The sequence below is a fragment of the Saimiri boliviensis genome, chromosome 17 (assembly GCF_048565385.1).
Source record: "Saimiri boliviensis isolate mSaiBol1 chromosome 17, mSaiBol1.pri, whole genome shotgun sequence".
NCBI lineage: Eukaryota > Metazoa > Chordata > Mammalia > Primates > Cebidae > Saimiri > Saimiri boliviensis.
In genome coordinates this window covers 5,550,452-5,567,939 of record NC_133465.1, presented here as the reverse complement: position 1 = coordinate 5,567,939, position 17,488 = coordinate 5,550,452, and the positions used below count along the sequence as shown (strand labels likewise).

Below are 17,488 nucleotides of genomic sequence, written 5' to 3'. Positions count from 1 at the left end.
GCTGAAATCGTGCCACTGCACTCCAGTTTGGACAACAGCAAGACTCTCTCAAAAAAATAATAATAATAAAATAAAATAAAAATTGTTTCTAGAAGGAAAATATCCCAATAAATCTATATTTATAAAAAGTTGTACTGTAGGGTCTGCAGCAACCTCTTGTTAGTATTTATCCTATCTAGTGAAGTATTTTTTTTTAACTACTGCCTGAAAGACACTGTTGTGATATTTATTTTTAATGTAAGTAGGTGAATAGCTATAATGAAACATCATAATAAATCTTCACAATGCTGAGATCATCTCAAAATCTACGTAAATATAGTCACTTCAATTTATTGTGTAAAATTAATGAAGTTTTAAAATATGAGTTCTGAGTAGAATTTACAGTATTCTGTTTTTCCTCTAAGAAGGTTGAATTTATCATGGACTTTATTTTGGAATAGCAATTGTAGATAGGAGTCATTATCAAGTTTATGAATTAGCTGAGCGAGAAACATATTAAATTATATTTTTCTATTGACCTGAATTTTCTTAATTGGCTCCATGAAACTCACCAGATAAATATTCAACCCTCAAATTGGCTTTCCTATTTAGAAGATGAAAGCAAACACTGAGAATAGTTTCTGTTAAAAATGCAATTCCATTTAAAATAAAAGCAGGTGTCTGTTAACTACCATGTCATGAAAATTAGGCTATCACTGCATGTAATTACTTTTAAAATGAAAATTAAAGTTTCAATTATTTTCTTTTATTCAATGAGGTTAAAAGACATTTTTCCTCTCCACTTTTTAAAGTACATTACTTAATAAAGATGAATAGAAATGCCAAAATTTTTAAAGGATACAATGAAAAATATTAAGCATTCATTTATTGTTGCCTAACATTAATAAATCTACTAAGCTTAAAATGTATTTGTATCGTTCCAAATGGAATCATTTTTCCTAGACTGTGTGCTCTCTGAGGGTAGGATAATGTTTTATTTGTTTCTCCATTGTTTCAAGTTTTATCCAGAAAACCAGGGTTGTCCAATATTTTATATCAATTGTTTTTTGCAAACTTTGGTAGGGGAGATTATAACAGAGCAAGAAACTTCTTGTATGGTCACAAAAGTAATATCATCTTATAATAAAATATTAATATATTTTAGTGAATTGAGTTGCATGTGTGGAGATAGACACAAACAAAATATTTTAGAAATAAACAAATCCAGCCAGGCATGGTGGCTTATACCTATAATCCTAGCACTTTGGGAGGCTAAGGGGACTGATCACCTGAGGTCAGGAATTCGAGACCAGCAAGGCCAACATGGCAAAACCCTGTCTCTACTAAAAATACAAAAACTACCTGGGTGTGGTGGCACATGCCTTGTAATCCCAGCTACTCAGGAGGCTGAGGCAGGAGAATTGCTTGAACCAGGATGCAGAGGTTGCAGTGAGCCGGATTGTGCCACTGCACTCCAGCCTGGGTGACAGAGCAAGACTCCATCTCAAAAAAACACACCAAAAACCAAATCCAGTGGAGCAGGGCTTCCCAGCCTTTCTCATGTCATGAGATGCAATATATATCATATATATATATCATATGATATATATATGTGTGTATGTGTGTGTGTGTGTGTGTGTGTGTATATATATATATATATATATATATATATATATATATATATATATGAGATAGTAGTCGAACAACACATTGGGGTAAATTGACAAGACTGCTCTCAGCAGAAGGCAATAACTCAGGGCAAGCACTGTGCACCTGAGACATCACCAGCACTCCCAAGAGTTTAAGTCAGGCGTCCCCAAACTATGGCTCACGGGCTGCATGCGGCCCCCTGAGGCCATTTATCCGGCCCCCCGCCGCACTTCAGGAAGGGGCACCTCTTTCACTGGTGATCAGTGAGAGGAGCACAGTATGTGGCGGCCCCCCAACGGTCTGAGGGACAGTGAACTGGCCCCCTGTGTAAAAAGTTTGGGGACGCCTGGTTTAAATGTTCAGAAATGTGCTGGAGCCAGCTCCCACCAGTCCCCAAGAGCCAACTATGCACATATCTTCCCCAGTCTGCACTTAATGACAGCTTGCTGGTAGTCTGAAATTGTCCATGATAGGAGTACTTACACCACAGAAAAGAAAAAAACAATTAACAAAGGCAGGAGGATCACTTGAGCCCAGGAGTTCAAGGCCAGCCTGGGCAACATAGTAAGACCCTATCTCTCAAAAGTAAGATAAAATTAGCAAATGCTACTCATCAAGGCTTTTTTCCTAGAGACTGCTTGTTATACATGTACTTGCCCCTTACTGACCCAAGGGAAGGGGTCCACACCTCAGAACATTTGTAACTCATCTGTAGCACACCTGTTGGGCAACTCTGCAATAAAATCTGGTTTTGTTTTTGTTTTCGCTCTCCAAATATAAGTGGTGTTTGTTTGTTTGTTTTTTCAAGACAGAGTCTTGCTCTGTCACCCAGGCTGGAGTGCAGTGGTACGATCTCAGCTTACTGCAACCTCCACCTCCTGGGTTCCAGAAATTCTCCTGCCTCAGCCTTCCAAGTAGCTAGGATTACTGGTGTGCATCACCACACCTGACTAATTTTTGTATTTCTAATAGAGATGAGGTTTTGCCATGTTGGCCAGGATGGTCTCAAACTCCTGACCTTGAGTGGTCAACCACCTCGGCCTCCCAAAGTGCTAGGATTACAGGCATGAGCTACTGTGTCTGGTACAAATATGAGTTTAAAAAAATTGCAGCTGTTCTCTAACTTGATTTCATTATGTAGAATAAAAAATTTAAAGGCTGGGCACGGTGGCTCACGCCTGTAGTCTCAGCACTTTTGGAGGCTGAGGTGAGCTGATCACCTGAGGTCAGGAGTTCAAGACCAGCCTAGCCAATATGGCAAAACCCCTTCTTTACTAAAAATAATTTTAAAAAATTGTCCAAGCATGATGGCGGGAGTCTGTAATCCCAGCTGTTTGGGAGGCTGAGGCAAGGGAATTGCTTGAATCTGGGAGGCAGAGGTTACAGTGAGCCAAGATTGTGCCACCGCACATCAGCCTGGATGATAGAGAGATACTCAGTCTCAAAAAACAACAAAAATTTAAAACATTCGTGTCAGGTTGAATAAAATAAACTTTAGAGTAAATCCACGTTGAGGCTAGAAGATCATGTGTAGACACTGGCAACTAACTATAGATAAGACAATCTGGAGGGAGGAAAACCTCAGTGAAATTTAAGTTTTGCCCAATCACCTTACTGAAGAAACCCAATTCACAAGTCCCGTACTATCAGACAGAGCTGTCGGTACATTCCTAGTTCTATATCCCCCTAAATATAAGTAGGTGAGAAAGTTCTTCTCATTAAAAAATAGAGACCAGGCCGGGCGTGGTGGCTCAAGCCTGTAATCCCAGCACTTTGGGAGGCTGAGGCGGGTGGATCACAAAGTCAAGAGATCGAGACCATCCTGGTCAACATGGTGAAACCCCGTCTCTACTAAAAATACAAAAAATGAGCTGGGCATGGTGGCACATGCCTGTAATCCCAGCTACTCAGGAGGCTGAGGCAGGAGAATTGCCTGAACCCAGGAGGCGGAGGTTGCGGTGAGCCGAGATCGCGCCATTGCACTCCAGCCTGGATAACAAGAGCGAAACTGTCTCAAAAAAAAAAAAAAAAAAAAAAAAATAGAGACCAAAACAAATAACCAGGACAACAAAATGTAGAGGTATTGAGATAATGCAAGAAGTAAAATAAATAATAAAACTGTTAAAGACATCTTCAGAGAGAAAAGGGAAGATATGTGCTTATGAAATAATACAGAGCTCTTGGAAATTGAACATATAGCAGGAGCAAAAACTTTAATAAATGAGTTGGAAGATGAAATTGAAGACTCTTAGAAAGAAGAACAATAAGACAAGAAGATGGAAATTGAAGAGAAAAAAATAAGGAAGTTATTGGATCACCATAGAATGTCCAATATCCACCTATAATGTGAAATCCTCCTTGGCAAGGATTTTGTATGTTTGATCATTGCCTAGAATAGAACCAGACACACAGTAGGTCATCAATAAATAGTTGTGCAAGAAATCAATTTCTAGAGCATAAGGATCCACTCAGAACAGAATGGGGAAAGACTCATGCCAAGACACATGATTGTGAAACTTCAGAAAATCAGAGACAAAGGGATCTTCAAAGCTTCTGGAGAGGAGAAAAAGCACATATTTAAGGATCAAGAGTCAGACTGACTTTGAACTTTCAAATACCAAAGTTGGAAACATTATATACCAGTCAGGAGTCATCCTGCGCTTTTTACACATTGTTTCGAATGCCCAATGATACAGAGAAACCTATTCATTCACGCCCAATGACAGAGCGATCTTGAATATCTTACAAGATTATATACCTTATTTGCAAGCACATACATGAACTAAATTCTTTCTTTTTTTTTTTTTTGAGACGGAGTTTCACTCTTGTTACCCAGGCTGGAGTGCAATGGCGCGATCTCGGCTCACCACAACCTCCACCTCCTGGGTTCAGGCAATTCTCCTGCCTCAGCCTCCCGAGTAGCTGGGATTACAGGCACGTGCCACCATGCCCAGCTAATTTTTTGTATTTTTAGTAGAGACGGGGTTTCACCATGTTGACCAGGATGGTCTCGATCTCTCGACCTCGTGATCCACCCGCCTCGGCCTCCCAAAGTGCTGGGATTACAGGCTTGAGCCACTGCACCCGGCCTCTAAATTCTTTCAAAATATTGTCATGAAAGATGATTAGCAAAGCAAGTTCACGTCAAAAGTTTTGTGGCTTGATATTAACTCTTTGGCGCTAAATTAAAATGAAACCCATTTATTATTCTATTTTGTGTTCCATTACTGCATGCAATTGCAACAAGTAGACATTGGAAGCAAAAAGTAAAATTACATAACACAGAATAGATTCTCAATGTTCCTCCAGCAAAGCAGAAACTAATAATGCTTACCTCTGGTCAGTATTCATGCAGTAACCAGGGTTAGTGGTAGTGCCACAAGGCTCCATGTGGCTGAATTGTTAATATTTTCTGTCAACTATAAGTGAAAGAAACTCAACTCCATCTAGTTTTAGCAACGGATAATGCATAGGCTCCTGGAAATGGGAAGTCCAAGGGGTGGGTCCTGCTTCAAGCATGACTGGATCTAGAGTGCAAATCATGTCATGGGATCTCTCTCTTTACCTTTCTCTTTGCTGCTCTTCTGTTTTCTCTGTGTGGCTTCATTTCTAGGCAGGCTCTCTCCATATGTAAGCAAAGATGGCCAGCAAACAGCTCAGGCTTACGTTTTGCTCATGGCTAGCAATTCAACTCTTCCTTTCCCAGCATTTGTATCTATCTCTGGAAAGAATTTAGATGATGTCACTTGCTCCCTCTCTGACCAATTGTGTGTTCGGGGGGATTAGGCACTCTGATTGGGCTGCCTGGTTCATAAACTGATGAGATTTGTTTTAGGGGCCAGATGGCTGGTATCTGTGGGGAGAGAAAGGATACAGAAGTTGGGAATCAAGCAGGTTCTGGATTTAAACCCACGTATCTGACAGACCCACCTAATTCCCATAGAGAGGGTGATAGCTTTCAAAAGAGGAGGATCAGAAAAGACTCCTCCCCATCCTCCTCCCCTCAAAATAACAGATGATCACTTACATGAGATTTTCGCTAGGTGTCAAAATTCTTCACACTGTAAGATACTAAATAGAATGCAATCGTTTTAAGAAGAGCATACTTGAGAAAATTATCACCTTGAAGTGATGGATGGCTTAATTAGAATTTAAAAAAGAAAAAAACACTCAACCCACAGCATTATCCAAATTACTTGAGGTATAACATACAAACTCTTTGGTTTCTAGGAGATATGTAAATGATTCACTTGTATTTTTAATTTGTAAGTAAACGGTGCCAGGTTTCCAGATAGAAACTGAAGCCAAATCTTTATCCATGGAACTTAACAGTGAGAGGCACATCTTAGAGATGAATACAAATCAATAATACAAGTTATCCTTATCTGAATGTGCCCCAATATTGTACCTCATGTGCTCTGGTCGTGATACTGCCACAGCTCTGGGTGTTTCAAATCAGATGTACACTCTTCCTCTTTTTTTTTTTTTGAGACAGGATATCACTCTGTTGACCAGGCTGGAGAGCAGTCACATGATCACAGCTCACCTCAGCCTTGACCTCCCAGGCTCAAGCGATCCTCCCACTTCAGCCTCCAGAGCAGCTGGGACTACAAGCATACACCACCATGCCTGCCTAATTTTTTGTGTTTTTGGTAGAAATGGGGTTTCGCCATGTTGCCTAGGCTGGTCTCTAACCCCCCAGGCTCAACTGATTCACCTGCCTCTGCCTCCCAAAATGTTGGCATTACAGGTGTGAGCCATCCTGCCTGGCCTCTTATTTTTTTAAAAACATCTCCCTTTTTGTACTTTATAGCTTTGGGATTGATCTGATCAAAATACATTCTATTCAACTTGCATAGTAAAATCTTCCCTTGTGTCTGTCAGAACCTGCCTAACTTTCTACTTCCATATCCTTCATCTCCCAACAGATACCAACCTTCTGGCCCCTAAAACAAATCTCAGCCCCAGGAGGGCACTCATGTCCGTCATCCAGAGATTTGGCACACAAAGTCATACGCATTGCTAGACCAGCTCTGACATGCTCCAATAACTGGACTTCCCATGTGTCTCCAAGACCAGGCTTTCTGGTAACCAGTTTTTGTAACTACATCCTGTCTGTTCCCTGTGCCTGGATCCCTGACTTAGAAACCTGCTGAGAACCACACTTTCTCTAGACCTGGAGGCCTGCCTTGTTCTTACCAGTCTCTATTCTTATCATACCTAGGGACAGAAGGTGTGCGCCACAACTTCAGCCTAAATATCTGACAGATGACTTCCTGTATTTGGAGATCTATGCAGGGAAACACTTAATAGCTACCATCTGAGACATTCCATCTTCTTTGTATTGAGATGATGGGTGCTGAATTTTATTTTCTTCCTTCCTTCCTCTTTTTTTTTTTTTTGAGACGGAGTTTCGCTCTTGTTACCCAGGCTGGAGTGCAATGGCGCGATCTCGGCTCACCGCAACCTCCGCCTCCTGGGTTCAAGCAATTCTCCTGCTTCAGCCTCCTGAGTAGCTGGGATTACAGGCGTGGCGCCACCATGCCCAGCTAATTTTTGTATTTTTAGTAGAGACGGGGTTTCACCATGTTGACCAGGATGGTCTCGATCTCTTGACCTCGTGATCCACCCGCCTCGGCCTCCCAAAGTGCTGGGATGACAGGCGTGAGCCACCGCGCCCAGCTTTTTTTTTTTTTTTTTTTTTCTTAAAGACAGCATCTTGCTCTGTTACCCAGGCTGGAGTTCAGTGTCGCAGTCTCAGCCCACTGCAACCTCTTCCTGCCGGGTTCAAGTGATTCTCCTGCCTCAGACTCCCCAAGTAGCTGGGATTACAGGGACACGCTACCACGCCCAGCTCATTTTTTTTGTATTTTTAGTAGTGACAGGGTTTCGCCATGTTGGCCAGGCTGGTCTTGAACACTTGACCTCCCAAAGTGCTGGGATTACAGGCATGAGCCACGGTGCCCAGCCCTCTTCCTCCCCTTATTTTGATGATTGCGTGCTCCTTACCATTGGAGAGCTAACTCTTGCCCATTTGATCCATAGAGCTTCCCTAGGATTCAAGGTGCCATCGTGTTTGGGGAGAAAAGCTGAGGTACTTAGGCTACGATGCAGGTCTGAGCCTACCGGAGCTATCTTCCCCAGCCTTTAAAGTCACTCTGAAGAAAGCCTGAAGGCACCAAGAAGTCAGGGAATGAAGTCAAGCCAAGTAGAGATTGAAGAACAGGAAGAAAGTCAGGACACACACAATCCTGTCCTTCCCAGTACGTGAGCTAATAAACCACCTTTTTTGGCTTTGCTTAAACTACTTTGAGTTGAATTTTTGTCCTTATAATGAAAATTCCCAACTAATATAGCTCTGTAATTTAAGAAATTCACATATCTGGCCAGCCACAGTGGCTCACATCTATAATCCCTCCCCACACTCTGGGTAGATCTCCTGAAGTCAGAATTTCGAGACCAGCCTGACCAATAACCCCATCTCTACTAAAAATGCAAAAATTAGCCAGGCGGGGTAGCATGCACCTATAGTCCCAGCTACTCAGGAGGCTGAGACAGGGAAATTGTTTGAACCTTGGAGGCAGAAGTTGCAGTAAGACAAGATCATGCCGCTGAACTCCAGCCTGGGCAACAGAGTGAGACTCCATCTTGAAAGAAAATAAAGAAAAAAAAGAAAGAAAGAGAGAAAGAGAGAGAAGAAAGAAAGAAAGAAGAAAGGAAGGAAGGAAGGAAGGAAGAAAGAGAGAAAGAAATTTACATATCTAACCAAAATCCCTCTGCTAGAGGTCTGAGAACTAAGCTCTTCTTTTCCTTTCCCTTCAAGCTCTACCCCACCCCTCGGAAAGCAGATCTAGGGAGGGTTTTCTTGTAACTTGTGTTGAAACAATGTAGCAATGTGGCTTCAGCCCAAAGCTAAAGTAGGGCTTTCACTAATTCCATTCACATCTAGGCTTTCCAATCTATCTTTAAAGAGCGTGGGCTCTGCCAGGAAGACACTCCTTAAGCCAGTGGTGCATAGGATCAAAACCTGCTTCATAAACCCTGGCATGGCAGAGGAGATAGCGTACAGCATAGCAAGTGTGTGTCAGAGAGCAAGCCCCCTTTTCAATGCATGGCTCCTGCTTCCTGCTTCTAATGGCTTGTCCTGATGTCACCAATCATCAGGTAAGTCATTCATCTTTCCCTGAAGGAAAAGCAGGCAAGGATGTTGCAGTGTGGACCCGCAGGGAGTCTATTTCTACAAGTCTTCTTTTCGTCTGTGGATATGGAAATATTAGGGAGAGTCACTCTCTCCCTCTCCTCATTTCTTGGGTTCTGATCCCCTTTTCCTCTGGCAATAGCACCTAATCCTAGTTCTTCCCATACTATTCTTAGGACTGTACCTCAAAGGATTGGTTTGAAGAGAAAATCTATCAGAATGGACCAATCATAACCCATCTCTGAATTTTCTGTAGCAATTCCAACCTTCTGTGTTGGCTTCCTCAAATAATACCATCTTCAAAGTCACTTTCCATTCCTAAGGGCCTCTGTATAAGCCGTTTCCCTGTAAAATGTGTTTCTTTACCATCTCACTTGAGTAGCTTTCTTGTCTCCCTTTAGACCTCAACTTAAATATGACTTCCACAACTCAAATTTACCTCTTCAGAGAGGTCTTCCCAGTCCGTTCTATTTAAACCAGGACTTCCACTGTGATTCTCCATCTCAACCCTTTCTTTGTTTCACAACTGAAAGGAACAATCACTTTATTTTAAATAGGGACTGACATAAGAAAATGAAATGTATTTGCTGCTAAAAATTGAGACGAAGAAGTACAATGAACCATCTTGTAAAAATATTTTTTTTCTTTTTTTTTTAAATAAAGATGGGGTTTCACCATGTTGGTAATGTTGGTCTTGAACTCCCGACCTCAGGTGATCCGCCCACCTTGGCCTCCAAAGTGCTTGGATTACAGGCATGAGCCACCACGCCCGGCCATAAAAATACATTTTAAGATATTCAATAGGAGAAAAATTGTTCCAAACCTGGACTGGGATGGAATATTTTTTGGAATGCAATTCATAGCTCCTTCTGGGAAGAGGATTGCATTCCTGATAAAATACTTAAGGAATTTTTCTGAACTTTAAATTATGACTTGTTCTGGGAAAACCAATCGTCTGGCTATTTAACTGAGTTCAGTGACCTTAAACAAACATTCTTTTGTATCTAATCTAAAAATGATTAACCTTTCTGTTTTCCTATAAAATATTTCTGCCAAGAGTGAATCTTTGGATTGGCCTTTTCCTTCTAGTCAGATTGTAATAAAACATTGCAATTTACTTGTAACTAAATTGTCTGAAAAGTTTTGCTTTTTTTAATTTTAATTTTTTTTTAATTTATTTATTTTTGGGATGGAGTTTCATTCTCATTGCCCAGGCTGGACTGCAATGGTGCTGTCTCAGCTCACTGCAACTTCCACCTCCTGGGTTCAAGCAACTCTCCTGCCTCAGCCTCCCAAGTAGCTGGAATTACACGCCTGGCTAATTTTGTATTTTTAGTAGAGACGGGGTTTCATCATGTTGGCCAGGCTCCTGACCTCAAGTGATCCACCCACCTCGGCCTCCCAAAGTGCTGGGATTACATGTGAGCCACCGCACCTGGCCAGTTTTGCTTTTTTAAAAATAACAACAACAAAATGCCTTATAGTAGCTTTACATGCTATATTTGTTCATAACTTCTTTAGGGTCTTGTCCTCACACTAGACTATATATAGTATTAAACTGTAGGCTACAATAGGACAGGGAACAGGTTTGTATTACTTGGTATTTATCCCTAGGAACAACTTAGCACGGTACCTGGATAGGAGCTGCAGTGATATTTGTTAAGCTGATGAATAATAAGTGAATGAATGAAATTTAAATGTGTGTACATTTGCAGACTAGATGAATTTAAACACAAATGAGTGTGCATCTCCTCTTTGTGACAAATAAATATGAAAGAATGGAGTCCTTCCTTTCCCCTTTCTGATCTGTAATGTAAATATAACTGAGCCTCCTCGGCCCTCTGTGATTCCCTAGGAAGGCCACTCTCAAATGTCATCTCATCCAAACAATGCAAATCCCACTACAAACACACTGGAGAGTAATGAATGTTTTTACTAAAGCTTTCAAGGGAGACAGAAGAGGCAGTTATGAAATATATCACTAGCAGCACCTTTTAAATTCTTACCAGAGGCCAGGCACGGTGGCTTACACCTGTAATCCCAGCACTTTGGGAGGCCGAGGCGGGCGGATCACCTGAAGTCAGGAGTTTGAGACCAGCCTGGCCAACATGGTGAAACCCCATCTCTACTAAAAATACAAAATTTAGGCTGGGCCCGGTGGCTCACATCTGTAATCTCAGCACTTTGGGAGGCTGAGGCGGTCAGATCATGAAGTCAGGAGATCGAGACCATCCTGGCTAACACGGTGAAACCTTGTCTCTACTAAAAATACAAAAATTAGCTAGGTGTTGTGGTGCATACCTGTAATCCCAACTATTTGGGAGACTGAGGCAGGAGAATGGTTTGACTTGGGAGGTGGAGATTGCAGTGAGCTGAAGTCATGCCACCAGCGACAGAGCAAGACTCTGTCTAAATAATAATAATAATAATAATAATAATAATAATAATAATAATAAGTCAAAGAAGATCACTTCAAAGCTTAAAAAAACAAGCAAAAAAATAAATAATACTAATAATTAGCTGGGTGTGATGGTGTATGCCTGTAATCCCAGCTCCTTAGGAGACTGAAGCAAGAGAATCACTTGTACCGGGGACATGGAGGTTGCAGTGAGACAAGTTTGCGCCACTGCACTCCAGCCTGGGCAACAGAGCCAGGCTCTGTCTCAAAAAAAAAAAAAAAAAGAAAAAAAAAACAACAAAAACAATTCTTACTTGAAGCATTTCCCTCCCTCTAGAGAGAGAGCCACATACCTTTCTCTCTCTCTCCTCTCTCTCTCTCTCTCTCTTTTTGAGGTGAAATCTCGCTATGTCACCCAGGCTGGAGTACAGTGGCATAATCTCAGCTCACTGTAACCTCTGCCTCCTGGGCTTAAACGATCCTCCTGCATCAGCCTCCTGAGTAGCTGGGACCACAGATGCGCACCACCACACCCAGTTACACTTGTATTTGTTGTAGAGACAGGTTTCATCACGTTGCCCAGGCTGGTCTCAAACTCCTGAACTCAAGTGTTCTGCCCGCCTTGACCTCCCACAGTGCTGGGATTACAGGTGTGAGCCACCACGCCCAGCCTCCGTCTTCTTTCAAGTCTGTTCAGCCTTCCTCCCTGTCTTTGACCCTCACACTTCCTCTCTTCCTCCTCCTCTTTCTCCCCATTATCTTCCCCTGTAGGTATCTTCCCTTTTCTGAAGTGGAACAAGTGGCCCCCTTTTGGGTTCTTCAGTTCGCATCTCTACCTGCTCAGTAAATACTCTACAGAAAAGCTTTTCTTCAGGATACATAACTAATAGAATATGGTTATGTTCTGTTAACCAGAGAGGAAGGGACGGCAAATGACCAATCATTTTTCTTCTTCTTTTTCGTATTCCTTCTGTCTGAGATCACACAAGGTGGGGCAGGGGACTGAGTGTGTAAAACAGTAGTGCGTTTAATGCAAGACAGTAGAAATATACCCAAAGGGCTAGCTGTGGTGACTCACTCCTATAATCCCAGCACTTTAGGAGGCTGAGGTGGGTGAAGCGCGCTTGAGCCCAGGAGTTTGAGACCAGCCTGGGCAACATGGCAAAAAAAAAACCCCGGCTCTCCAAAAAAAAAAAAAAAAAGGTAGCCAGGCATGGTGGTGTGTGCCTGTAGTCCCAGCTGCTTGGGAGGCTGAGGTGGGAGGATCCCCTGGGCCCGTTAGTTGAAGCTGCAGCGGTTGTACCACTGCACTCCAGTCAGGGTGACAGAGCAAGACCCTATCTCAAAAAACAAAACAATAAGCTTTGCACAGTGGCAGTATCGTAGCCAATGAGGTTTATCTGAGGTGCGATTGTTGCTAATTGAAAACTTCCCAGCCAGGCGCGGTGGCTCAAGCCTATAATCCCAGCACTTTGGGAGGCCGAGGCGGGTGGATCATGAGGTCAAGAGATCGAGACCATCCTGGTCAACATGGTGAAACCCCGTCTCTACTAAAAATACAAAAAATTAGCTGGGCATGGTGGCGCACGCCTGTAATCCCAGCTACTCAGGAGGCTGAGGCAGGAGAATTGCCTGAACCCAGGAGGCGGAGGTTGTGGTGAGCCGAGATCGCGCCATTGCACTCCAGCCTGGGTAACAAGAGTGAAACTCCGTCTCAAAAAAAAAAAAAAAAAAAAAAAAAAGGAAACTTTTCCCAATACCCAGCCATGACAACTTGAAACAGAGTGGACACTGGCCATTTTTTGACAGTCTCTATGGAGACCGAATATAAAAAATGAAATAAAAAAATAGAAAGTTTTGTTTTATACATATATGTATAACTTATAAATATATTGTAATAACCTAACCTGGGTTAGCCTAACTGACTCCATCTTAGCTGCAAAGCTGACAAGCTCCCTTGAGCCTCTCCCTCCCTGCCGCAGCCCCTCAGGTGAGTGGTTCACACTGTAGCTTCAACTAACTGGGCCCAGGCGATCCTCCCACCTCAGCCTCCCAAGTGGTTGTGCCACTGCACTCCAGTCAGGTAGACTTGCCAAGCAGGATGCGGTTACACGGTTCCCAGTACTGTATGGAAAAGTTCCCCTGCTACCCCACTTAGTGATTGTATGGACATACCCTTAGCAACCAATAATCCTGGGAACCTCCTGCCCCCTGCTTACTAGCCTCTTCCTACTAGCTTGCTTGTTCTGCTTCTGTAAAATTCTGCTTCAGCTAGGCCGCCCCCTCCCCTACCTAAATCAAGGTGTAAAGGGAAATCAAGTGCTTCCTTGAGGCCGAGAGATTTGAAGCATTAGCTGACTCTCGGTCACTGGCTGAATAAAGGACTCATAATTTGAACTCAGAGTGTGGCGTTTCCTTCTAACTCGCTTGGTTATTACAATATATTTATAAGCATATATATATATATATATGCTTATATATATATATATACACCACAATGTGAAGCGTGTATTCAAGAGGTCTACAGGGACAATCCTGTGTAACTAGCAGATTGTCCTTTGGGGGCACTAAAAGTATTAAATGATTTGCCTTGGCTTTCATTTGTACCAGACTTGCTAGTTTTGTCATTAACAACTCAACTTGTTAAGGCTTCTCTGTGTAACTTCAAAAAGAATACATTTGTCTACCTAAAGAAAGAAACTAAGGCAAAATTAACATAGAGCATTTATTTGGGCCAAGGCTGAGGACTGTAGCCTGGAAACACTTCCTGGTTACCTTGGGAAGTGCTCCAGAGAACAAAGGAGAGGCTTACGTTTTTAAAGAAAAAATAGTGAATCAGGAGAGGGGGTGATTACAAAAGTTGTTTGTGAGGAATTTTCATTGGTTTACAGAAATAATATTGATTAATGATTGGCAATATACATTGCTGAATCATTACTAACTCATAGAGTATGAGTTATGGTGTCCAGTGTATGGCATTGTTACATTAATTTATAGCTACTTAGGGTCAGTAAATCTAGAGGCCACATAGCAAGTAGTTTCCTGAAGTGATTACCTAGTTTAAGGGGGAGCAAGATGTGACTCTTGTCACACTTCAGTGCTCTGACCCTGATAATTTAAAGTGGGGCTTGCATTTCTGAGACAAAAAGTTTCTTTTGTTTCTCAAATTGCAGATTGCAGATACCATCAGCATGGTTTTTTTTGGTTTGTTTTTTGATTTTTGTTTAAAGACAGGGTTTCTCCATGTTGGTCAGGCTAGTCTCGAACTCCCGACCTCAGGTGATCCGCCTGCCTCGGCCTCCCAAAGTGCTGGGATTACAGGTGTGAGCCACCATGCCCGGCCGATTTTTTTTTTCTTCAAACAGAGTCTCGCTATGTTGCCCATGCTGGAGTGCAGTGGCACAATCTCAATTCACTGTAACTTCCACTCCCTGGGTTCAAGCAATTCTCCTGCCTCAGCCTCCCTAGTACCTGGGATTACAGGTGCCTGCCACCACGCCCAGCTAATTTTTGTATTTTCAGTAGAGATAGGATTTTGCCATGTTGGCCAGGCTGGTTTCAAACTCCTGACCTCAGGTGATCCACCCGCCTTGGCCTCCCAAAATGCTGGGATTCCAGGCATGAGCCACCGTGCCTGGCCCACCTGCATGGTTTGTTTTTTTTTTTTTTTTTTTTTTTTTTTGAGACGGAGTTTCACTCTTGTTACCCAGGCTGGAGTGCAATGGCACGATCTCGGCTCACCGCAACCTCCGCCTCCCGGGTTCAGGCAATTCTCCTGCCTCAGCCTCCTGAGTAGCTGGGATTACAGGCACACGCCACCATGCCCAGCTAATGTTTTGTATTTTTAGTAGAGACAGGGTTTCACCATGCTGGCCAGGATGGTCTTGATCTCTTGACCTTGTGATCCACCTGCCTCGGCTTCCCAAAGTGCTGGGATTACAGGCTTGAGCCACCGCGCCCAGCCCCACCTGTATGATTTTTTAAGTCACTTAATGCTCTCTTATTTAAGATGTCTTTTATTGCTTTCCGATGCAACCTTTCTTCATTAAAAAAAAAATAGCCTAGGCAACATGGTGAAACCCCGTCTCTACAAAAACATACAAAAATTAGCCCAGCATGATGGTGGGTGCCTGTATTTCCAGCTACTCAGGAGGCTGAAGTGGTAGGATCACTTGAGCCCAGGAAGTGGAGGTCACAGTGAGCCAAGATCACACCACTGAACTCCAGCCTGAGCGAAAGAGTAAGACCCCATCTCAAAAACAAATAAAGAAAAATTAAAAATATATTGCTAAATCCGTCACTGGATGAGGATGCAGTAGTCTTGCAGGTGTGGGCTGCCAGTTATATGAATATAGGTCTAAGGATGCTGGAGAAGGAATTTTCAGCATTACACCATTCAAGTAAATGTTCAACGTCCAAACAAATAGCTGATTCTAAATGGGACAAAAATAGATGGAAATGTGTTATTTGTAGTTCAGTTTGTGCTTGCTTTTTTTTTTTTTAACTTAGCAAAGAACTGATTTCATTTTTATATCCTGCTCTATTCTCTACAATGACTTAAAAACACAGTATAGGAACTTTAAAAATAGAATGTGTTATTCCCAGTGGCCCAAAAGGGATATTTAAAAGAGCCTAAAAGCAAAATATAATGTAATTCATTGTAGTGCTGCTTTTAGTGTAACTTGGGGCTTTTAAAAAAAGATACATACTTTTTTTCCCCCTGATTATAAGAGATGTCTATTGTGAAAAAAATATTTACATTCATGAAATAAAAATTGTCAGTAATCCTCAAACCAAAGATAATCCCTATTGACATTTTGGGATATTTTCTTTCGCCTTTTTTTCTAGAGACAGGGCCAGATACAAGGGCAGACATCCTGTGCAGTCACACAGGGCCCCTATTCAGAAGGGTCCCACACTTGAGTTGAGATTTGTTGTTGCTTTCTTTTTTTTTTTTAAAGATGGGGTTTCACCATGATGGCCAGGCTGGTCTCGAACTCCTGACCTCAGGTGATCCACCCACCTCGGCCTCCCAAAGTGCTAGGATTACAGGCGTGAGCCACCACACCCAGCCCGCTTTCTTAAAATTCTTAAAAATTTTGCACTGCATTTTTATTTTGTACTGGGCCCTGAAATTACACAGCCGGTTCTGTCTACAGATGATGCACACACACAAACTAATCATATATATACATAACATATATGTGTAAGATAATCTGTGTCATTAAAATTCTTTGTAAGTTTTTTTTTCTTTTTTTTGTTCAGTCTCCATAGAGACTGTCAAAAACTGCCAAAGCCAACTATATTTCAAGTCGTTATGGTGGGGTATTGGGAAAAGTTTTCAATTAGCAATAATTGAACCTCGGATAAACCTCACTGGCTATGATACTGCCACTGCACAAAGCTGTAAACGTTATTTTTAAACATACTATTTCACATGGAAACATCATTTATTTAACTATGTCCCTCATTCATTTAAAATTTTACATTTTTAAAATTTTGTTGTTTTAAATTTTGTTCTGTTATAAATAATGATAAGAAACATATTTTTATGTTAATCACAAATATATTTCTGACTTTTTCCTTAAAATAGCATCCTAGACATAAAACTGAAGAGATAAAGGGATATGAACATTGTTGAACCTTTGTATTTAAATTGCCAAACAGCAGTCCAGAAAGATTAATATCATCAGCAGAATGTCAGAAATTCTCTTTTCATACATTTAGCAGCATAGAATATAATTTTTTTTTTTTTTTTTTTTTTTTTTGAGACGGTGTTTCGCTCTTGTTACCCAGGCTGGAGTGCAATGGCGCGATCTCGGCTCACCACAGCCTCTGTCTCCTGGGTTCAGGCAATTCTTCCGCCTCAGCCTCCTGAGTAGCTGGGATTACAGGCCGCGCCACCATGCCCAGCTAATTTTTTGTATTTTTAGTAGAGATTGGGTTTCACCATGTTGACCAGGATGGTCTCGATCTCTTGACCTCGTGATCCACCCGCCTCGGCCTCCCAAAGTACTGGGATTACAGGCGTGAGCCACCGTGCCCGGCTATAATTTTTAAATATTTGGTCATTGAGTAAGTTAAAATATTATCCAATCGCTTTAATCTCCATTTATTTGACTACCAGTAAAGGATATTTTTAAATTTGCATATTTATTAGTCTTTTTTTTTTTTTTTCTTTTTGAGACCTAGTCTTGCTGTGTTACCAGGCTGCAGTGCAGTGGCATGATCTCAGCTCACTGCAACTTCTGCCTCTCAGGTTC

The 17,488-nt window shown here is 41.9% G+C and overlaps 1 non-coding gene and 1 pseudogene across 1 annotated transcript; one reads left to right on the top strand and one right to left on the bottom strand.

The window, feature by feature from the left end:
- Nucleotides 1-12,585: 12,585 nt before the first annotated feature.
- Nucleotides 12,586-12,660, top strand: LOC120366946 (U4 spliceosomal RNA; annotated as a pseudogene).
- A 3,830-nt stretch (nucleotides 12,661-16,490) lies between these two features.
- On the bottom strand, nucleotides 16,491-16,631 carry LOC120366936 (U4 spliceosomal RNA). The gene has a single exon (XR_005581450.1). It is a non-coding gene; the product is annotated as a U4 spliceosomal RNA (small nuclear RNA).
- Nucleotides 16,632-17,488: the final 857 nt, after the last annotated feature.